The sequence below is a fragment of the Dendrobates tinctorius genome, unplaced genomic scaffold (genome assembly GCF_039654945.1).
Source record: "Dendrobates tinctorius isolate UK_male_01 unplaced genomic scaffold, ASM3965494v1 ptg000316l, whole genome shotgun sequence".
Lineage (NCBI taxonomy): Eukaryota > Metazoa > Chordata > Amphibia > Anura > Dendrobatidae > Dendrobates > Dendrobates tinctorius.
The window spans coordinates 3,324-28,123 of record NW_027361983.1 but is presented as its reverse complement, the minus strand read 5'-3'; the positions used below and the strand labels follow the sequence as shown (position 1 = coordinate 28,123).

The window sequence follows — 24,800 nt, the reverse complement described above, 5'->3', positions numbered from 1 at the left end:
ACACTCCAAAGACAACGTAGAGGATGTGTGACCTCAACACAGATACATCCACACTCCAAAAACGACACTGAGGATGTGTGACCTCAACACAGATACATCCACACTCCAAAGACAACACGGAGGATGTGTGGCCTCTGGACAGATACAACCACACTCCAAAGACAACACAGAGGATGTGTGACCTCCTACACAGATACATTCACACTCCAAAGAGAACACGGAGGATGTGTGACCTCTGGACAGATACAACATCACTCCAAAGACAACACGGAGGATGTGTGACTTCTGGACAGATACATCCACACTCCAAAGACAACGTAGAGGATGTGTGACCTCAACACAGATACAACCACACTCCAAAAACGACACTGAGGATGTGTGACCTCCTACACAGATATATTCACACTCCAAAGACAACACGGAGGATGTGTGGCCTCTGGACAGATACAACCACACTCCAAAGACAACACAGAGGATGTGTGACCTCCTACACAGATACATTCACACTCCAAAGAGAACACGGAGGATGTGTGACCTCTGGACAGATACAACTTCACTACAAAGACAACACGGAGGATGTGTGACCTCTGGACAGATACAACTTCACTCCAAAGACAACACGGAGGATGTGTGACCTCTGGACAGATATATCCACACTCCAAAGACAACGTAGAGGATGCGTGACCTCAACACAGATACATCCACACTCCAAAGACAACACGGAGGATGTGACCTCTGGACAGATACAACCTCACTCCAAAGACATCACGGAGGATGTGTGACCTCTGGACAGATACAACTTCACTCCAAAGACAACACGGAGGATGTGTGACCTCTGGACAGATATATCCACACTCCAAAGACAACGTAGAGGATGCGTGACCTCAACACAGATACATCCACACTCCAAAGACAACACGGAGGATGTGACCTCTGGACAGATACAACCTCACTCCAAAGACATCACGGAGGATGTGTGACCTCTGGACAGATACATCCACACTACAAAGACAACGTAGAGGATGTGTGACCTCAACACAGATACAACCACACTCCAAAAACGACACTGAGGATGTGTGACCTCAACACAGATACATCCACACTCCAAAGACAACACGGAGGATGTGTGACCTCTGGACAGATACAACCTCACTCCAAAGACAACACGGAGGATGTGTGACCTCTACACAGATACAACCACACTCCAAAAACGACACTGAGGATGTGTGACCTCAACACAGATACAACCACACTCCAAAGACAACACTGAGGATGTGTGACCTCTGGACAGATACAACCACACTCCAAAAACGACAATGAGGATGAGTGACCGCAACACAGATACAGTTGTGGCCAAAAATATTGACACCCCTGCAATTCTGTCAGATAATACTCAGTTTCTTCCTGAAAATGATTGCAAACACAAATTCTTTGGTATTATTATCTTCATTTAATTTGTCTTAAATGAAAAAACAGAAAAAGAATTGTCCTAAAGCCAAATTGGATATAATTCCACACCAAACATAAAAAAAGAGGGTGGACAAAAGTGTTTCGTGTTACAGAACCAATCAGCACCCAGAATATGTTGTGCAGTTATATGTATGCATAATAGGTTCCATGTGAGATGCATGTCCCTAATGCATCAGCCCACAAGCTGCGCTCCTGGGCAGAGGGGACGCGATATTCTCCTTTTGTCCGCCCTCCCCCCACCTTTGTAATTCCCACAGTAAACATCGGCAGGCTCCGGCCACCTGCGGCTTTTGTGATGTATGTCTGGCCTGCCGCTTTTCTATTGACCTGCCCTCTGTATCTGTGTGATATATTCTGTGTCCTGTGAGTAAAGTGTTGTCAGACTGGAAATACGTGGAGAAGCAGTGATCTTTTATATGCGCCCATGTAACCAAGGAATTCCAGCCAGCGTCATTCATTCAGAATCCAGCCAACGCAGAGCGGACCTCCGAAAACACGGGGTGGTACTGAAAGAGGTACCCCAGCTTGGTACACCCCGTTACACTGGTGGAAGCGGCGGGATATGATACCCCTTCTACAGGAGGAAAGGCATGAATGGAAAACAACTACCAGAAGTTAAAGAGGACTACATTAAAAGATCTGGTGGAAGCCCGAGGGTTGATCGCCAACAACAAAACAAAAGCGGATTTGATAGCAGCCATCATGGAACACGACAGTGCAGCGCCCCCCAATGTGAATGTGGAGGAGACCGAATTCCAGAGGGAGGTAAAGAACAGACTGGCGTTCTATGGCCCAAACCCTGCGGTAGAGATCATACGAGAGGTGATGGCTGATGTGCGTACTGATCTGAAGGAAAAGATGGCCGAGCGGGCCAGGATAGAACTAGCCAAGATGGAGATGGCAGAGCGGACCAAAGTGGAGCTGGCCAAGATGGAGATGGCAGAGCGGAGAGAGGAGAGCCAGCGAGCAGGGGGAGCTCTGGCCTTCGACCAGGTACCTTCAACAGTAAGCCACAAAAAGATCCAGTATAATGCCTTCCGACAGTTGGGGGAGGCAGAGGAAGACATTGATGGCTTTCTGCAGGACTTTGAGCGGCAGTGTGACCTCTGGACAGATACAACCACACTCCAAAGACAACAGGGAGGATGTGTGACCTTTACACAGATACAACTTCACTGCAAAGACAACAAGGAGGATGTGTCACTTCTACAGACACAACCACACTCCAAAGACAACATGGAGGATGTGTGACCTCTACATAGATACAACCACACTCCGAAGACAACACGGAGGATGTGTGACCTCTGGACAGATACCACTTCAATCCAAAGGGAACATGGAGGATGTGTGACCTCTGGACAGATACAACTTCACTCCAAAGGCAACACGGAGGATGTGTGACCTCTGGACAGATACAACCACACTCCAAAGACAACACTGAGGATGTGTGACCTCTGGACAGATACGTCACTCCAAAGACAACACGGAGGATGTGTGACCTCTGGACAGATACAACCAAACTCCAAAGACAACGAGGATGTGTGACCTCTACACAGATACAACTTCACTCCAAAAATGACATGGAGAATGTGTGACCTCTGGACAGATACATCCACACAACAAAGACAACACGGAGGATGTGTGACCTCTACACAGATACAACCACACTGCAAAGACAACACGGAGGATGTGTGACCTCTGGACAGATACAACCACACTGCAAAGACAACACGGAGGATGTGTGACCTCTTCACAGATACAACCACACTACAAAGACAACACGGAGGATATGTGACCTCTGGACAGATACAACTTCACTGCAAAGACAACAAGGAGGATGTGTGACCTCTACACAGATACATCCACACTACAAAGACAACATGGAGGATGTGTGACCTCTACACAGATACATCCACACTACAAAGACAACATGGAGGATGTGTGACCTCTACACAGATACAACCACACTACAAAGACAACATGGAGGATGTGTGACCTCTACACAGATACAACCACACTCCAAAGACAACAAGGAGGATGTGTGACCTCTACACAGATACAACCACACTACAAAGACAACATGGAGGATGTGTGACCTCTACACAGATACAACCACACTAGAAAGACAACACGGAGGATGTGTCACCTCTGGACAGATACATCCACACTGCTAAGACAACACGGAGGATGTGTGACCTCTGGACAGATACAACTTAACTCCAAAGACAACACGGAGGATGTGTGACCTCTGGACAGATACAACCACACTAGAAAGACAACACGGAGGATGTGTCACCTCTGGACAGATACATCCACACTGCTAAGACAACATGGAGGATGTGTGACCTCTGGACAGATACAACTTAACTCCAAAGACAACACGGAGGATGTGTGACCTCTACACAGATACAACCACACTCCAAAGACAAATCTGAGGATGTGTGACCTCTACACAGATACAACTTCACTCCAAAGACAACACGGAGGATGTGTGACCTCTACACAGATACAACCACACGCCGAAGACAACACGGAGGATGTGTGACCTCTACACAGATACAACCACACTCCGAAGACAACACGGAGGATGTGTGACCTCTGGACAGATACAACCACACTACAAAGACAACAAGGAGGATGTGACCTCTACACAGATACAACCACACTCCGAAGACAACACGGAGGATGTGTGACCTCTACACAGATACAACTTCACTCCAAAGACAACACGGAGGATGTGTGACCTCTACACAGATACAACCACACGCCGAAGACAACACGGAGGATGTGTGACCTCTACACAGATACAACCACACTCCGAAGACAACACGGAGGATGTGTGACCTCTGGACAGATACAACCACACTACAAAGACAACAAGGAGGATGTGACCTCTACACAGATACAACCACACTCCGAAGACAACACGGAGGATGTGTGACCTCTACACAGATACAACCACACTCCGAAGACAACACGGAGGATGTGTGACCTCTGGACAGATACAACCACACTACAAAGACAACAAGGAGGATGTGACCTCTACACAGATACAACCACACTCCGAAGACAACACGGAGGATGTGTGACCTCTACACAGTGTGACGAACGACCCACCGCCGTTCGTCCAAATACGGGCGACTAACGGGGGTCCCGCTGCCACCAAAACGCGACGGACAGCAGACCCTGTGTCACCACTATGTCACAGTCCCACCACTGACACGGGTGTATCAGCGGACGGAGGGACGAGACACACTGCCGGCACACGGCTATCACAGGCACAGTTGGGGCTTATCGTAGTAGATCTAAATAATTATATCATTTATTCCCCGAAAAAGTAGGGCAGTGATTACAGATAAAAGTTGCTATAAAATTGAGACATAAAATATGTACATTAGACAAGTATAAAACAAAGTGGCTGAAAGAAGAAGGTACACTCACATTTAGTCAGTTGTTGTTAGGCATCCCATGTGGCTTTAAGGGGGGTGGAGGCGGAGCTGCACGTCTCCACTCATCTGGGTTCTGCTCAGCACAAGGATTGGAGCTCTTCTCAGCTGGTTTGCCCAGGGAATGCCTTATAGACTTTCCTATGTGACATCACGGAGAGGTGCATTCTGGGTTGATCCCACCTCTCTCATCCAAGTTTTGTTTTGGCTACAAAACTTAGATTAGCTATAACTTTATGGGAGAAGCTGGTATGGACTCATCAGTGGTATCATGTTTCCCAGCGTAATGAGCCCATCAAGAAAACATCAAACATCTATGCGATATGACCGTCCATTTGGGCGCAAATCATATCTCAGGTTCTCGACATGATAGGACTTGGGAAGTGACACTGTAGCGGAGCTGGGACCACTCGGATCACAGAGATATGGTTATTATAGCTCTATGTTGTACGGTTTTCGCAGGGCAGGCTCTTAAAGGTTTACTTCTAACCTTTATTTCAAACAAAGACCTTTTTCCCGCACTTTTTTTTTCCAGCTGAGAGAAGCCAAATGGGGTGACAGGAAATTGGTTTATGGCACTTGGGGGAAGGGAAGCTACTGCAGTGTGCAATGTAACTGAGACACTGGCAGGCAGCTTCTCACAAAATGGAGGATTTGTAGCACATTCCAACAGAAAACATATCTTGCAGACATTGTACATCACACCTCCCCCCTTAAGAGGGTGCTAAGGAGGCATTACCTCTCGGTAATCGGCCATGCGCACCTCAGCGGGTTCGCCCCGGCGGGACAACCCATCGGCATTGCCGTTTTCACTGCCCTTCCTGTGTTTTACAGTGAAGTCGTACTGTTGAAGGGCAAGGCTCCAGCGGAGCAACCTTCCATTGGTTCCGGACACTGTGTGCAACCAGCTCAGAGGGTTGTGGTCAGCTACCACCGTGAAGGCGCGCCCGTACAGGTAGGGCTGCAAACGCTGCAGTGCCCACACCATGGCCAGACACTCCTTCTCGATGGTCGAGTATGCCACTTCCCTCGGCAAAAGTTTCCGGCTCTTGGTCCCCCGAGTCGACCTGGCTAAGCACAGCACCGAGGCCAAACTCGCTGGCGTCGGTCTGTACCAGAAATGGGCGACTGCTGTCGACTGCTCTCAAGACAGGAGAGTTGCACAGGGCTGCTTTCAAAGCTTGGAAAGCCGCCTCACAGTCATCTGTCCAGTTGACTGTTTGGGGTAGCCTCTGCTTGGTGAGGTCCGTCAAGGGTTTGGCAATGGCACTATAGTCCTGTACGAATCGCCTATAGTACCCTGCAGTGCCCAAGAAGGACTTCACCTGTTTCTTGGTCCTGGGGGTGGGCCAGGACACGATTGCGTCCACTTTTTCTGGCTCCGGACTCATGGAACCCCCGCCTACCCGGTGCCCCAGGTAGTGGACCTTGTGCATGCCTATCTGGCACTTCCCCGGCTTGATGGTCAGGCCTGCCCGGTGAAGACGCTTGAGCACCTCCTGGAGGTGCTGAAGGTGTTCCTCCCAGGTGGAACTGAAGACGGCAATATAGTACGCCACCGCGTACTCCTCCAGTCCCCGAAGTAGGTGGTTGACCATCCGCTGGAAAGTGGCAGGGGCATTCTTCATGCCGAAGGGCATGACCGTGGACTCGTACAGTCCAAAGGGGGTGATAAAGGCAGATTTCTCCTGCGCCTCAGGGCTCAGGGGAATCTGCCAGTATCCCCGACTCAAATCCATGATGGATATGTAGTTGGCGTTTGTCAGTAGCCGGCCTGTTGTTGGCAACAGGGACAAGGCCTCCGGAGGGACGGCTAGCTGGGGCACTGGGGTTGGTTGCAGGCTTACCCCCTTTCCAGCTGTTGGCGACTGGCCTCCGCGTCTCGGGCTTCCGGTTGGCCTCGTAGTTGTCGGCGATATGCGCCGCTTTGTCCGCGTTCGTTGGTTCGCGGTCCAAGATGAACTGTCGGACCTCAGCTTGGCAGAGATGCAGGAACTGGTCTTTGATCATCAGGTCCCGTAGCTGCTCAAAGGTTTCAACGGACAGTCCATGGATCCACTGGTCAAAGTGGGTCCTGAGTCCTTGCACCACATCACTGTAGCTATCGTGTGGGCCACGTTGGAGGTGCCGGAACTTCTTTCGGTATACCTCAGGTGTCAGCCGGTATTTGGCGATCAGCGCCTGCTTTATGGCGTCATAGTCGTCATCGGCTTCTGGCGGAAGAGAAGCAAATGCCTCCAGGGCTTTGCCTTTTAGCCCTGGGGTCAAGTACCTTGCCCATTGGTCTCTAGGCAGCTGGTACTGTCTGCAGGCTTTCTCAAAGGCTCGCAGAAACGTGTCCAAGTCCCCGTCCTTTTCCATCACGGGAAAATGCTCTGGCCGGGGTTTAGGAGTCTGGATGCTGCTGGGCTCACCGCTTCGGGCTGTGGGGGCATTCCCACCCCGCTGGAGTACCTCCAGTTCATGGGCCCTCTGCGCCTGGCGCTCAGCTCTCTCAGCCTGGGCTTGACGCTCGGCCCTCTCAGCCTCAGCTTGGCGCTCACGTTCGGCTTGGGCCTCCTGCCGATATTGCTGGATCAGCCTCACCCGCCCATCACTGTCTTCGGCGGGGAGTTCGTCCAAGGCCATTTGCAGATAGGGGTCCACCCCGTTCTGGTTGAATGTGGGGCCAGCGCTCAGGAGTGGAGCCTCTGCTGCAGCCCCATTGCCACTTGGGCCAACTTCTGCGCTCGCTGGATTCTGGTCGTTGTCCAGCTGCACTAGATCCGCGATCATTTGAGCTCTGTTTTTGTTCGTGGCGTCAAGGCCTTGGTACGTGCATAACCCAGCAAGAACTTCCTTTGTCTGCCGTTTGTACCAAGGTTCTCCTTTTGCCGCCATGGTTGCCAAATAAAAGATAGAAAAGAAAAATGGAGAAAAAGGGAGGGAATACTTGCAAGTACACACTAATGTCTCAGGACTAGTAACCACTGAGTCTGTTCTCCAAAACCTATGATGCAGGATTCCCGCAGGAACCGTGCAGGTTTTTAGTGAGAGGAATGATTGCTCAAACCAAATCACTAATGCTCTAGGATTATCCCACCGCTCTGCCACTAATATGTGACGAACAGCCCACCGCCGTTCGTCCAAATACGGGCGACTAACGGGGGTCCCGCTGCCACCAAAACGCGACGGACAGCGGACCCTGTGTCACCACTATGTCACAGTCCCACCACTGACACGGGTGTATCAGCGGACGGAGGGACGAGACACACTGCCGGCACACGGCTATCACAGGCACAGTTGGGGCTTATCTTACTTATCCCACCACTGGCACCATGTGACCAAAATATCCAGCAAGCTACTCTCGCTCTACAATTTGCCGCACGGGGGGTTTAATTTGGATGCCCCGCCACTGCTATCAATCTTCCAAGTACTGCGGGGATTTATGTATATCCCACTTTCTCAGTTCCACTTTGGAACTCGCAGCTCTCCGGCGCCCCCCTTACCCTCAGGTCAGTCAGGGAACTGCATCTAGGATAATTAGTCGCCGGACGGACTGCCTGTTGTGAACTGGCAATTGGGCTTCTGCAGTAAGGGAATTATCAATGCTGTGGCCGCAGCCCCTTATTCAGCAATATAAGACCCTTCTGTACTGCCAGCAAGCCGCAATAGCCGTACACAACACGCTGCCACCAGTCACGGTTACTTAATTCACAGTGTTAAATTAAGAGGGTCCGTGGCAAACCCCTTGAATTAGTAGCGATTATCTATCAAAGGCGTATAGTTTGATTCTTAGAGCATGGAGACAGATCTAAATAATTATATCATTTATTCCCCGAAAAAGTAGGGCAGTGATTACAGACAAAAGTTGCTATAAAATTGAGACATAAAATATGTACATTAGACAAGTATAAAACAAAGTGGCTGAAAGAAGAAGGTACACTCACATTTAGTCAGTTGTTGTTAGGCATCCCATGTGGCTTTAAGGGGGGTGGAGGCGGAGCTGCACGTCTCCACTCATCTGGGTTCTGCTCAGCACAAGGATTGGAGCTCTTCTCAGCTGGTTTGCCCAGGGAATGCCTTATAGACTTTCCTATGTGACATCACGGAGAGGTGCATTCTGGGTTGATCCCACCTCTCTCATCCAAGTTATGTTTTGGCTACAAAACTTAGATTAGCTATAACTTTATGGGAGAAGCTGGTATGGACTCATCAGTGGTATCATGTTTCCCAGCGTAATGAGCCCATCAAGAAAACATCAAACATCTATGCGATATGACCGTCCATTTGGGCGCAAATCATATCTCAGGTTCTCGAAATGCTAGGACTTGGGAAGTGACACTGTAGCAGAGCTGGGACCGCTCGGATCACAGAGATATGGTTATTATATCTCTATGTTGTACTGTTTTCGCAGGGCAGGCTCTTAAAGGTTTACTTCTAACCTTTATTTCAAACAAAGACCTTTTTCCCGCACTTTTTTTTTCCAGCTGAGAGAAGCCAAATGGGGTGACAGGAAATTGGTTTATGGCACTTGGGGGAAGGGAAGCTGCTGCAGTGTGCAATGTAACTGAGACACTGGCAGGCAGCTTCTCACAAAATGGAGGATTTGTAGCACATTCCAACAGAATCATAGAATCATAGAATCGTAGAGTTGGAAGGGACCTCCTGGGCCATCTGGTCCAACCCCCTGCTCAAAGCAGGATTCGCTAAATCATCCCAGTCAGATGTCTGTCCAGCCTCTGTTTGAAGACTTCCATTGAAGGAGAACTCACCACTTCTCGTGGCAGCCTGTTCCACTCATTGATCACTCTAACTGTCAAAAAAAAATTTCTAATATCTAATCTGTGTCTCCTCCCATTCAGTTTCATCCCATTGCTTCTAGTCTTTCCTTGTGCAAATGAGAATAAAGTTGATCCTTCTACAATGTGACAGCCCTTTAGATATTTGTAGACAGCTATTAAGTCTCCTCTCAGTCTTCTCTTTTGCAAACTAAACATTCCCAAATCCTGCAACCTTTCCTCATAAGACAGGGTTTGCAGACCGGTCACCATTCTGGTCGCTCTTTTCTGAACTTGCTCCAGTTTGTTGATGTCTTTTTTAAAATGTGGTGCCCAAAACTGGACACAATATTCCAGATGAGGTCTGACCAAAGAGGAGTAGAGGGAAATAATGACTTCACGTGATCTAGACTGTATGCTTCTGTTAATACATCCTAGAATTGCATTTGCCTTTTTTTCTGCTGCATCACACTGTTGACTCATATTCAGTCTGTGATCTATCAGTATACCCAAGTCTTTTTCACATGTGCTGTCACTTAGCCCTATTCCTCCCATTCTATATTTGCTTTTTTTCATTTTTATTGCCCAGATGTAGTACTTTGCATTTCTCCCTGTTAAAAACCATTCTGTTAGTTGCTGCCCACTTCTCCAGTTTATTTAAATCTTTTTGAATCCTCTCTCTCTCTTCTCTAGTATTAGCTATCCCTCCTAGCTTTGTGTCATCAGCAAATTTAATCAGTTTACCCTCAATTCCTTCATCTAAATCGTTGATAAAGATGTTGAACAATACAGGGCCCAGGACAGAGCCCTGTGGTACCCCACTTGAGACATTCTTCCAACTGGATGTGCAGCCATTTACGACCACTCTTTGGGTCCGATCACTAAGCCAGTTATGAATCCACCTAACAGTTGCCTTGTCCATTCCAAACTTAGTCATTTTTTCAATAAGGATTGTATGAGATACTTTGTCAAATGCTTTGCTGAAGTCAAGATATACTATATCTACAGCATTTCCTTGATCCACCCAATCAGTGATACCGTCATAGAAGGAAATTAAGTTAGTCTGACATGACTTATTAGTTACAAACCCATGCTGACTCTGTTTAATCACTTCATTCTTATCCAGGTATTGACATACATGTTGTTTAATAATTTGTTCAAAGATCTTTCCTGGTATAGAAGTCAGACTCACCGGCCTATAGTTGCCTGGGTCCACCTTCTTCCCCTTTTTGAAGATAGGAACAACATTTGCTCTTCTCCAGTCTTCTGGCACTTCTCCTGTTCTCCAAGAATTTTCAAAGATTATGGAGAGGGGTTCAAAAATTTCTTCTGCTATCTCCTTCAGTACTCTGGGGTGTAATTCATCTGGACCTGGAGACTTGAATTCATTTAGGTTAGCTAAGTGTTTCCTCACTATCTTTCTGTTTATAGATATCCTGGATTCTTCTATTCCCTTAATAGGACAGTGAATAACAGTTGGTGTTACATTTCCTTTCTGAGAGAAAACAGATGCAAAATAGGAATTTAAAAGTTCAGCCTTCTCAACATCCTGTCTTACCATTTCATCATTTTCATCCTGTAAAAATCCTATAGCATCTTTGACTTTTCTTTTACTTTTGACATATCCCCAAAATCCTTTATTATTTATTTTGACATCTCTTGCAAGCCTCAATTCATTTTCAGCTTTAGATAATCTGATTTGTGCCCTGCAGGTTCTGCAGACAGCATTATATTCTTCTTTAGATATGCCTCCCTCTTTCCATTTTATAAACATTTTTTTCTTCCTTTTTAGCATGTGCTTAAGTTCTGTGTTCATCCATCCTGGTTTCCTTAAATGCTTCCTATTCTTCCCTCTTTTCGGAATTGTTAACAACTGTGCTTTGAGAATTTCATTTTTCAAGATTTCCATCCTTCCTGGACATTTTTGTCTTTAAGGATATCCAGCCATTGGATCCCTCCAATTCTCTTTCTGAATCCCTTAAAATCTGCCTTTCTAAAATCTAACCTTGACGTCAGAGACTTCACAGGTCTTCCTCCTCTAGTTATCCAAAATTCTAAAATAGCATGGTCGCTACCTCCTAGGGTCCCAGCCACTTTTACCTCCTCAACCATTTCCTCCCTGTTTATAAGGATTAGATCCATGGTAGCAGTTCCCCTTGTTTTCTCCCCTACCTTTTGGAAGATAAAGTTGTCAGCAAGAGAGGATAAGAATTTCCTTGACCTGTTAGTTTTGCCTGAGAGAGATTCCCAACAAATGTCTGGATAGTTGAAATCTCCCATGACAACTATGTCATATTTTTTGGAGCACTTGGCCATTTGATGCATAAAGAGTTCATCCATATCTTCAGCTTGCACAGGCGGCCTGTAGTAAATGCCTACAATGGTGTCCTTTCCATTGTTCTGTCCTTGTATTCTTACCCAAACAGTTTCCACAGAACTCCCAGTCTCTGAAGCTTCAATCTCTGTGCAGATATACGCGTTTCTAACATACAATGCGACACCTCCTCCTCGCTTATCAAGTCTGCTTCTTGCAAATAAGTTGTATCCTTCTAGTCTTGTATTCCAATCATGTGTATTGTCCCACCAAGTTTCAGTGATTCCAATGACATCATATTTCTTTTCCTGTGTTAGTAGTTCCAATTCTCCTTGTTTGTTGCCCATGCTTTGTGCATTAGTATAGAAACATTTTAGTTTGTGATTGGTTTCTCTTTCTCCAATATTTTTATTAATTAGATTCTTTTGTCTTTGTTCTTCCTTTCCACTTCTAATAGCAGAGCTCTCAATAGCATTTGTCAGGTGTATGGCTTTTTCTGGTCTTTTGCTTCCCTTCCCATGTTGTTCTAGTTTAAAGCTCTCCTTACAAGTGTAGCAAGGCGACTTCCAAATACATGTTTTCCAGTCTTCGTAAGGTGCACCCCATCTCTAGCAAGTAGTCCATCGTATAAGTAGTTCACTCCGTGATCCAGAAATCCAAATCGTTGCTGACGGCACCATCGACGTAGCCAGTTGTTCACCTGCAGAATCTTATTCCACCTCCTTGTTCCATGGCCATCCACTGGGAGGATGGATGAGAAGACCACCTGCGCTCCCAGTTCTTTCACTTTCTTGCCTAAGTCTTCAAAGTCTCTGCAGATGGTTTCCAGGTCGTTTCTTGCGGTGTCATTTGTCCCCACATGTAGTAGCAGGAATGGGTAGTCATCTGTAGGTCTGAAGAGTCCTGATATCCTGTCAGACACATCTTTAATTTTTGCACCTGGAAGACAGCACATTTCTCTTGAAGTTATATCCGGTCTGCAGATAGCGGCCTCTGTTCCTCTCAACAGGGAATCCCCCATGACCACCACTCTCCGTTTCTTCTTCACAACATTTTTCTTTCTCCATCCAGGAGGACTCTGAAGGCGTACAAGGTTGCTGTTTGTTGGAAAAGTCTTACACTGATGTATTTCTTCATCGTTTTCCTGCGTGAGAGCCTGGTACTGGTTTCTGAGCAGTATGGGTGCTGACTGCCTCCTGATCCTCCTGCTTCTCTGGGTCACATGTCTCCATTCCTCTGTTTCTTCAGGTGCACTTCGAATTTCTTCTCTTTCTGTAACATGAAGAGATAATTCTGCTCTGTCCAAGAACTCTTCACCTTCCTTAATGATCTTCAACGTAGCTAACCTCTCTTCGAGATTTTGCAACTTTTCCTCCAACAGGGACACAAGCTTGCATTTGTGGCATGTGAAGTTTGGCTTTTCCACTGGTAAATCTGTGAACATGTAGCAAGAAATGCAGCTCACCAAATGGCTCCTGGCCTCTTCCATCTTGAGATTTCTTAAAAACGATGAAAGATGAGCCAAAATTCACGGTTTTTCCGATTTCCTCTTTTCAGCTGCAACGGCCAAAACCCAGTGATCGTTGAGCTCGCGGAGACTCTTCACTTATCCCAGAAGGCACTGGGAATATGCAAATGATCTCCTCAAGACTCTTCCCCTGGAAAACATATCTTGCAGACATTGTACATCACACACAGATACAACCACACGCCGAAGACAACACGGAGGATGTGTGACCTCTACACAGATACAACCACACTCTGAAGACAACACGAAGGATGTGTGACCTCTGGACAGATACAACCACACTCCAAAGACAACAAGGAGGATGTGTGACCTCTGGACAGATACAACCACACTCCGAAGACAGCACGGAGGATGTGTGACCTCTACACAGATACAACCACACTCCGAAGACAACACGGAGGATGTGTGACCTCTGGACAGATACAACCACACTACGAAGACAACAAGGATGATGTGTGACCTCTACACAGATACAACCACACTCCGAAGACAACACGGAGGATGTGTGACCTCTGGACAGATACAACCACACTCCAAAGACAACACGGAGGACGTGTGACCTCTACACAGATACAACCACACTCCGAAGACAACACGGAGGACGTGTGACCTCTACACAGATACAACCACACTCCGAAGACAACACGGAGGATGTGTGACCTCTACACAGATACAACCACACTCCAAAGACAACACGGAGGATGTGTGACCTCTACACAGATACAACCACACTCCGAAGACAACACGGAGGATATGTGACCTCTGGACAGATACAACCACACTACGAAGACAACAAGGATGATGTGTGACCTCTACACAGATACAACCACACTACGAAGACAACAAGGATGATGTGTGACCTCTACACAGATACAACCACACTCCGAAGACAACACGGAGGATGTGTGACCTCTACACAGATACAACCACACTCCGAAGACAACACGGAGGATGTGTGACCTCTACACAGATACATCCACACTCCAAAGACAACACGGAGGATGTGTGATCTCTACACAGACACAACTTCACTGCAAAGACAACAAGGAGGATGTGTGACCTCTACACAGATACAACCACACTCCAAAGGCAACACGGAGGATGTGTGACCTCTGGACAGATACAACCGCACTTCAAGTATGACACGGATGTGTGACCGCTACACAGATACAGTCATGGCCAAAAGTGTTGGCACCCTTGAAATTGTTCTGGAAAATGAACAATTTTTGCAATTACACATTTTGTTATATACAGGTTTTTTTTTTCCTTTATGTGTATTGAAACAACACAAAACAGAAAAAAAAGGCAAATTGGACATAATTTCACACAAAACCCAAAATGTGGGGCAGACAAAATTGTTTGCACCTTTCCAAAATGGTGAGTAAACAACTTTGTTTCCAGCATGTGATGCTAGTTCAGACCCACCTGTGGCAAGTAACAGGAGTGGGCAACATGAAAATCACACCTGAAACCAGATAAAAAGAGAGACGTTGACTCAGTCTTTGCATCATGTGTGCCACACTAAGTATGGAGAACAGAAAGAGGAGATGAGAACTGTCTGAGAACTTGAAAACCAAAAATATTGATCAATATCAACAATCTCAAGGTTACAAGTCCATCTCCAGAGATCTTGATGTTTCTTTTTCCACGGTGGGCAACGTAAGCAAGACGTCTACAACCCATGGCGCTGTAGCTAATCTCCCTGGATGTGAATGTCAGATAATTGATGAAAGGTTGTAATACTCAGTAGTCCAGTATGGTGGATAAGCCCCAAAGACATTCAAGCTGTCTGCAGGCTCAGGGGGCATCAGTGTCAGCACAAACTATCCGTCCACATGTGAATTAAATGCTATGGCAGGAGACCCTGGACGACTCCACTGCTGACACAGACATAAAATGCTAGACTGCAATTTGCCAAAATGTATGGGAGTAACCAAAATCCTTTTGGTAAAGCATATTTTTGGACAGATGAGACCAAGATAAGGCTTTTTGGTAAAGCACAACATTCTACTGTTTACTGAAAATTAAATGAGACCTACAAGGAAAACAACACAGTACCTACAATCAGATATGGTGGAGGGTCAGATGTTTTAGGGTTGTTTTGTAGGCTCTGACACTGGGTGGCATCACTGTGTGACAAGGCATCATGGAATCTGAAGATTACCAAAGGATTTTGGGTGGCAATGTAGTGCCCATGCTACAGCTGGGTGTTCCTCCTAGGTCATGGGGTCTTCCAGCAGGACAATGACCCCAACATACTGTACTTCATGGAGCCCCCAGAAATGGAAGGAAACAAAGCGCTGGTGAGTTCTGAAGAGGCAGCAATGAATCCTGATCTAAATCCCATTGATCACCTGTGGAAGAGATCTTACAATCGCTATTGGGAGAAGGTGAATTCACATATGAGATCTGGAGCAGTTTACAAAATTCCAGCTGAGAGGAGAAAGAAGCTTGAGGATGGTTATAGGAAACGGCTGATTGCAGGTATTTACTCCAAAGGGCGTGACCAAATAGTGAATGGAGGGCGCCAACAATTCTGTCTCGACCAATTTTGGGGTTTGTGTGAAATTTTGTCCAATTTGCCTTTTTTCTCACTTTTTTGTTGTTCTAAAACACACAAAGGAAATAAACCTCAGTCTAAGAAAACACGAGGAAATGAAATAACGTTCAGGAACGCCGAGGACATATGAAAACAGGATGGGGCAGCAAAAAGGAGAAGAGAGGGAGGAAGATACCACAGCACAGGAGAGAGGGAGGAAGATGCCACAGCTCAGGAGAGGGGGGGGAGATACCACAGCTCAGGAGAGGGGGGGGGATACCACAGCTCAGGAGACGGGGGGGGGAGATACCACAGCTCAGGAGAGGGGGGGGGAGATACCACAGCTCAGGAGAGGGGGGGGAGATACCACAGCTCAGGAGAGGGGGGGGGATACCACAGCTCAGGAGACGGGGGGGGGAGATACCACAGCTCAGGAGAGGGGGGGGGAGATACCACAGCTCAGGAGAGGGGGGGGGATACCACAGCTTAGGAGACGGGGGGGGGAGATACCACAGCTCAGGAGAGGGGGGGGGAGATACCACAGCTCAGGAGAGGGGGGGGAGATACCACAGCTCAGGAGGGGGGGGGGATACCACAGCTCAGGAGGGGGGTGGCAAGATACCACAGCACAGGAGAGGGGGGGAAGATACCACAGCACAGGAGAGGGGGGGAAGATGCCACAGCTCAGGAGAGGGGGGGAAGATACCACAGCTCAGGAGAGGGGGGGGAGATACCACTGCTCAGGAGAGGGGGGGGGATACCACAGCTCAGGAGGGGGGTGGCAAGATACCACAGCACAGGAGAGGGGGGGAAGATACCACAGCACAGGAGAGGGGGGGAAGATGCCACAGCTCAGGAGAGGGGGGGAAGATGCCACAGCTCAGGAGAGGGGGGGAAGATACCACAGCTCAGGAGAGGGGGGGGAGATACCACTGCTCAGGAGAGGGGGGGGGATACCACAGCTCAGGAGAGGGGGGGAGATACCACAGCACAGGAGAGGGGGGGAAGATACCACAGCACAGGAGAGGGGGGGAAGATGCCACAGCTCAGGAGAGGGGGGGAAGATGCCACAGCTCAGGAGAGGGGGGGAAGATACCACAGCTCAGGAGAGGGGGGGGAGATACCACTGCTCAGGAGAGGGGGGGGGATACCACAGCTCAGGAGAGGGGGGGAGATACCACAGCTCAGGAGGGGGGTGGCAAGATACCACAGCACAGGAGAGGGGGGGAAGATGCCACAGCTCAGGAGAGGGGGGGAAGATACCAAAGCTCAGGAGAGGGGGGGGAGATACCACAGCTCAGGAGAGGGGGGGAAGATACCACTGCTCAGGAGAGGGGGGGGGATACCACAGCTCAGGAGAGGGGGGGGAGATACCACAGCACAGGAGAGGGGGGGAAGATACCACAGCACAGGAGAGGGGGGGAAGATGCCACAGCTCAGGAGAGGGGGGGAAGATGCCACAGCTCAGGAGAGGGGGGGAAGATACCACAGCTCAGGAGAGGGGGGGGGGATACCACTGCTCAGGAGAGGGGGGGGGGATACCACAGCTCAGGAGAGGGGGGGAGATACCACAGCTCAGGAGAGAGGGGGGAGATACCACAGCTCAGGAGGGGGGTGGCAAGATACCACAGCACAGGAGAGGGGGGGAAGATGCCACAGCTCAGGAGAGGGGGGGAAGATACCAAAGCTCAGGAGAGGGGGGGGAGATACCACAGCTCAGGAGAGGGGGGGGAGATACCACAGCTCAGGAGAGGGGGGGGAGATACCACAGCTCAGGAGAGGGGGGGAGGAAGATGCCACAGCTCAGGAGAGGGGGGGAGGAGGATGCCACAGCTCAGGAGTGGGAGGCAGGAAGATGCCACAGCTCAGGAGAGGGGGGAGGAGATGCCACAGCTCAGGAGAGGGGGGGAGGAAGATGCCACAGCTCAGGAGAGGGGGGAGGAAGATGCCACAGCTCAGGAGAGGGGGGAGGAAGATGCCACAGCTCAGGAGAGGGAGGGGGTAATTATCACAGCTCTGGAGGGGGAGGGGGTAATTACTACAGCTCTGGAGGGGGGAGGGGGTAATTATCACAGCTCTGGAGGGGGAGGGGGTAATTATCACAGCTCTGGAGGGGGAGGGGGTAATTATCAGAGCTCTGGAGGGGGGAGGGGGTAATTACCACAGCTCAGGAGGGGGAGGGGGTAATTACTACAGCTCTGCAGGGGGAGGGGGTAATTATCACCGCTCTGGAGGGGGTAATTATCACAGCTCTGGAGGGGGAGGGGGTAATTAGTACAGCTCTGGAGGGGGTAATTAGTACAGCTCTGGAGCGGGGAGGGGGTAATTACCATAGCTCTGGAGGGGGTAATTACCACAGCTCTGGAGGGGGAGGGGGTAATCACAGCTCAGGAGGGGGGAGGGGGTAATTATCACAGCTCAGGAGGGGGAGGGGGTAATTACCACAGCTCTGGAGGGGGAGGAGGTAATTACTACAGCTCTGGAGGGGGGAGGGGGTAATTATCACAGCTCAGGAAGGGGAGGGGGTAATTACCACAGTTCTGGAGGGGGAGGGGGTAATTATCACAGCTCTGGAGGGGGAGGGGGTAATTATCACAGCTCTGGAGGGGGAGGAGGTAATTACTACAGCTCTGGAGGGGGGAGGGGGTAATTATCACAGCTCAGGAAGGGGAGGGGGTAATTATCACAGCTCTGGAGGGGGAGGGGGTAATTACTACAGCTCTGGAGGGGGAGGGGGTAATTATCACAGCTCTGGAGGGGGTAATTATCACAGCTCTGGAGTGGGAAGAGGTAATTACTACAGTTCTGGAGGGGGTAATTATCACAGCTCTGGAGGGGGAGGGTGTAATTATCACAGCTCTGGAGGGGGAGGGGGTAATTATCACAGCTCTGGAGGGGGAAATTACCACAACTCTGGAGGGGGAGTGGGTAATTATCACAGCTCAGGAGGGGGGAGGGGGTAAATATCACAGCTCAGGAGGGGGTAATTATCACAGCTCTGGAGGGGGAAATTATCACAGCTCTGGAGGGGGTAATTATCACAGCTCTGGAGGGGGAGGGGGTAATTATCACAGCCTGGAGGGGGAGGGGGTAATTATCACAGCTCTGGAGGGGGAGGGGGTAATTATCACAGCTCTGGAGGGGGAGGGGGTAATTATCACAGCTCTGGAGGGGGGAGGGGGTAATTATCACAGCTCTGGAGGGGGAGGGGGTAATTATCACAGCTCTCGAGGGGGAGGGGGTAATTATCACAGCTGTGGAGGGGGAGGGGGTAATTATCACAGCTCTGGAGGGGGGAGAGGGTAATTCCACAGCTCTGGAGGGGGGAGGGGGTAATTACCACAGCTCTGGAGGGGGGAGGGGGTAATTATCACAGCTCAGGAGGGGAAGGGGGAAATTATCACAGCTCTGTAGGGGGGGGGTAATTATCACAGCTCTGGAGGGGGAGGGGGTAATTATCACAGCTCTGGAGGGGGTAATTATCACAGCTCTGGAGGGGGGGTATTTATCACAGCTCTGGAGGGGGAGGGGGTAATTATCACAGCTCTGGAGGGGGAGGGGGTAATTATCACAGCTCTGGAGGGGGAGGGGGTAATTATCACAGCTCTGGAGGGGGAGGGGGTAATTATCACAGCTCTGGAGGGGGGAAGGGGTAATTATCACAGCTCTGGAGGGGGAGGGGGTAATTATCACAGCTCTAGAGGGGGAGGGGGTAATTATCACAGCTCTAGAGGGGGAGGGGGTAATTATCACAGCCTGGAGGGGGAGGGGGTAATTATCACAGCTCTGGAGGGAGGAGGGGGTAATTATCACAGCTCTGGAGGGGGAGGGGGTAATTATCACAGCTCTGGAGTGGGAGGGGGTAATTATCACAGCTCTGGAGGGGGGTAATTATCACAGCTCTGGAGGGGGAAATTATCACAGCTCTGGAGGGGGTAATTATCACAGCTCTGGAGGGGGAGGGGGTAATTATCACAGCTCTGGAGGGGGAGGGGGTAATTATCACAGCTCTGGAGGGGGGAGGGGGTAATTATCACAGCTCTGGAGGGGGTAATTATCACAGCTCTCGAGGGGGAGGGGGTAATTATCACAGCTGTGGAGGGGGGAGGGGGTAATTATCACAGCTCTGGAGGGGGGAGAGGGTAATTACCACAGCTCTGGAGGGGGGAGGGGGTAATTATCACAGCTCAGGAGGGGAAGGGGGAAATTACTACAGCTCTGGAGGGGGAGGGGGTAATTATCACAGCTCTGGAGGGGGAGGGGGTAATTATCACAGCTCAGGAGGGGAAGGGGGAAATTACTACAGCTCTGGAGGGGGTAATTATCACAGCTCTGGAGGGGGAGGGGGTAATTATCACAGCTCAGGAGGGGGAGGGGGTAATTATCACAGCTCTGGAGGGGGGAGGGGGTAATTATCACAGCTCTGGAGGGGGAGGGGGTAATTATCACAGCTCTGGAGGGGGAGGGGGTAATTATCACAGCTCTGGAGGGGGGAGAGGGTAATTATCACAGCTCTGGAGGGGGGGTAATTATCACAGCTCTGGAGGGGGAGGGGGTAATTATCACAGCTCTGGAGGGGGGAGGGGGTAATTATCACAGCTCTGGAGGGGGAGGGGGTAATTATCACAGCTCTGGAGGGGGTAATTATCACAGCTCTGGAGGGGGGAGGGGGTAATTATCACAGCTCTGGAGGGGGAGGGGGTAATTATCACAGCTCCCGAGGGGGAAGGGGTAATTATCACAGCTGTGGAGGGGGGAGGGGGTAATTATCACAGCTCTGGAGGGGGGAAAGGGTAATTACCACAGCTCTGGAGGGGGGAGGGGGTAATTACCACAGCTCTGGAGGGGGAGGGTGTAATTATCACAGCTCAGGAGGGGAAGGGGGAAATTACTACAGCTCTGGAGGGGGAGGGGGTAATTATCACAGCTCTGGAGGGGGAGGGGGTAATTATCACAGCTCAAGAGGGGGAGGGGGTAATTATCAGAGCTCTGGAGGGGGAGGGGGTAATTATCACAGCTCTGGAGGGGGAGGGGGCAATTATCACAGCTCTGGAGGGGGAGGGGGTAATTATCAGAGCTCTGGAGGGGGGAGGGGGTAATTATCACAGCTCTGGAGGGGGAGGGGGTAATTATCACAGCTCTGGAGGGGGGAGGGGGTAATCATCACAGCTCTGGAGGGGGAGGGGGTAATTATCACAGCTCTGGAGGGGGTAATTATCACAGCTCTGGAGGGGGAGGGGGTAATTATCACACCTCTGGAGGGGCAGGGGGTAATTACCACAGCTCTGGAGGGGGAGGGGGTAATTATCACAGCTTTGGAAGGGGGAGGGGGTAATTATCACACCTCTGGAGGGGAAGGGGGTAATTACCACAGCTCTGGAGGGGGAGGGGGAAATTATCACAGCTCTGGAGGGGGTAATTATCACAGCTCTGGAGGGGGAGGGGGTAATTATCACAGCTCTGGAGGGGGTAATTATCACAGCTCTGGAGGGGGAGGGGGAAATTATCACAGCTCTGGAGGGGGTAATTATCACAGCTCTGGAGGGGGAGGGGGTAATTATCACAGCTCTGGAGGGGGAGGGGGTAATTATCACAGCTCTGGAGGGGGGAGGGGGTAATTATCACAGCTCTGGAGGGGGGAGGGGGTAATTATCACAGCTCTGGAGGGGGGAGGGGGTAATTATCACAGCTCTGGAGGGGGAGGGGGTAATTATCACAGCTCTGGAGGGGGGAGGGGGTAATTATCACAGCTCTGGAGGGGGAGGGGGTAATTATCACAGCTCTGGAGGGGGAGGGGGTAATTATCACAGCTCTGGAGGGGGGAGAGGGTAATTATCACAGCTCTGGAGGGGGGGTAATTATCACAGCTCTGGAGGGGGAGGGGGTAATTATCACAGCTCTGGAGGGGGGAGGGGGTAATTATCACAGCTCTGGAGGGGGAGGGGGTAATTATCACAGCTCTGGAGGGGGTAATTATCACAGCTCTGGAGGGGGGAGGGGGTAATTATCACAGCTCTGGAGGGGGAGGGGGTAATTATCACAGCTCCCGAGGGGGAAGGGGTAATTATCACAGCTGTGGAGGGGGGAGGGGGTAATTATCACAGCTCTGGAGGGGGGAAAGGGTAATTACCACAGCTCTGGAGGGGGGAGGGGGTAATTACCACAGCTCTGGAGGGGGAGGGTGTAATTATCACAGCTCAGGAGGGGAAGGGGGAAATTACTACAGCTCTGGAGGGGGAGGGGGTAATTATCACAGCTCTGGAGGGGGAGGGGGTAATTATCACAGCTCAAGAGGGGGAGGGGGTAATTATCAGAGCTCTGGAGGGGGAGGGGGTAATTATCACAGCTCTGGAGGGGGAGGGGGCAATTATCACAGCTCTGGAGGGGGAGGGGGTAATTATCAGAGCTCTGGAGGGGGGAGGGGGTAATTATCACAGCTCTGGAGGGGGGAGGGGGTAATTATCACAGCTCTGGAGGGGGAGGGGGTAATTATCACAGCTCTGGAGGGGGTAATTATCACAGCTCTGGAGGGGGAGGGGGTAATTATCACACCTCTGGAGGGGCAGGGGGTAATTACCACAGCTCTGGAGGGGGAGGGGGTAATTATCACAGCTTTGGAGGGGGGAGGGGGTAATTATCACACCTCTGGAGGGGAAGGGGGTAATTACCACAGCTCTGGAGGGGGAGGGGGAAATTATCACAGCTCTGGAGGGGGTAATTATCACAGCTCTGGAGGGGGAGGGGGAAATTATCACAGCTCTGGAGGGGGAGGGGGTAATTATCACAGCTCTGGAGGGGGAGGGGGTAATTATCACAGCTCTGGAGGGGGGAGGGGGTAATTATCACAGCTCTGGAGGGGGGAGGGGGTAATTATCACAGCTCTGGAGGGGGAGGGGGTAATTATCACAGCTCTGGAGGGGGGAGGGGGTAATTATCACAGCTATGGAGGGGGAGGGGGTAATTATCACAGCTCTGGAGGGGGAGGGGGTAATTATCACAGCTCTGGAGGGGGAGGGGGTAATTATCACAGCTCTGGAGGGGGGAGGGGGTAATTATCACAGCTCTGGAGGGGGGAGGGGGTAATTATCACAGCTCTGGAGGGGGAGGGGGTAATTATCACAGCTCTGGAGGGGGGAGGGGGTAATTATCACAGCTATGGAGGGGGAGGGGGTAATTATCACAGCTCTGGAGGGGGTAATTATCACAGCTCTGGAGGGGGGAGGGGGTAATTATAACAGCTCTGGAGGGGGAGGGGGTAATTATCACAGCTCTGGAGGGGGAGGGGGTAATTATCACAGCTCTGGAGGGGGAGGGGGTAATTATCACAGCTCTGGAGGGGGTGGGGGTAATTATCACAGCTCTGGAGGGGGAGGGGGTAATTATCACAGCTCTGGAGGGGGGAGGGGGTAATTATCACAGCTCTGGAGGGGGGAGGGGGTAATTATCACAGCTCTGGAGGGGGAGGGGGTAATTATCACAGCTCTGGAGGGGGAGGGGGTAATTATCACAGCTCTGGAGGGGGAGGGGGTAATTATCACAGCTCTGGAGGGGGGAGGGGGTAATTATCACAGCTCTGGAGGGGGAGGGGGTAATTATCACAGCTCTGGAGGGGGAGGGGGTAATTATCACAGCTCAGGAGGGGGGAGGGGGTAATTATCACAGCTCTGGAGGGGGGAGGGGGTAATTATCACAGCTCTGGAGGGGGAGGGGGTAATTATCACAGCTCTGGAGGGGGAGGGGGTAATTATCACAGCTCAGGAGGGGGAGGGGGTAATTATCACAGCTCTGGAGGGGGAGGGGGTAATTATCACAGCTCTGGAGGGGGAGGGGGTAATTATCACAGCTCTGGAGGGGGAGGGGGTAATTACCACAGCTCTGGAGGGGGAGGGGGTTATAGTCTGTCTCGGTCGTCGTCGGTCCCGTCAGTTGTTACCTGCCTCCCCCGGTAATACAGGCCGGTTCCGGGGTACTGGGCTGCGGAGATGCTGTCGTGTTTCTATAGTAACCAATGCGTCACAGTCGGACCACGCCCACAAAAGACGTCATCACTTAGCGTCCGACTCTGCGGGGGGTATAGAGGATAACGCGGGGTATATACAGTGCGGGGGTATAGAGGATAACGCGGGGTATATACAGTGCGGGGGTATAGAGGATAACGCGGGGTATATACAGTGCGGGGGGTATAGAGGATAACGCGGGGTATATACAGTGCGGGGGGTATAGAGGATAACGCGGGGTATATACAGTGCGGGGGGTATACAGGATAACGCGGGGTATATACAGTGCGGGGGTATAGAGGATAACGCGGGGTATATACAGTGCGGGGGATATAGAGGATAACGCGGGGTATATACAGTGCGGGGGGTATAGAGGATAACGCGGGGTATATACAGTGCGGGGGGTATAGAGGATAACGCGGGGTATATACAGTGCGGGGGTATAGAGGATAACGCGGGGTATATACAGTGCGGGGGATATAGAGGATAACGCGGGGTATATACGGTGCGGGGGGTATAGAGGATAACGCGGGGTATATACAGTGCGGGGGGTATAGAGGATAACGCGGGGTATATACAGTGCGGGGGGTATAGAGGATAACGCGGGGTATATACAGTGCGGGGTATAGGGGATAACGCGGGGTATATACAGTGCGGGGGGTATACAGGATAACGCGGGGTATATACAGTGCGGGGGTATAGAGGATAATGCGGGGTATATACAGTGCGGGGGGTATAGAGGATAA

At 50.4% G+C, this 24,800-nt stretch overlaps 1 protein-coding gene across 2 annotated transcripts in view; it reads right to left on the bottom strand.

The window, feature by feature from the left end:
- LRRC73 (leucine rich repeat containing 73) overlaps positions 1-24,095 on the bottom strand; it is a 48,406-nt gene extending 24,311 nt beyond the window's left edge. Inside the window, exon 1 of one of the 2 annotated variants that reach the window (XM_073561387.1) lies at positions 23,991-24,095. The gene's annotated coding sequence lies outside the window, so the exon portion shown is untranslated. Of the gene's footprint in view, positions 1-23,925 lie in introns of both variants that reach the window. The other variant, XM_073561388.1, reaches the window with a different exon arrangement.
- Positions 24,096-24,800: the final 705 nt, after the last annotated feature.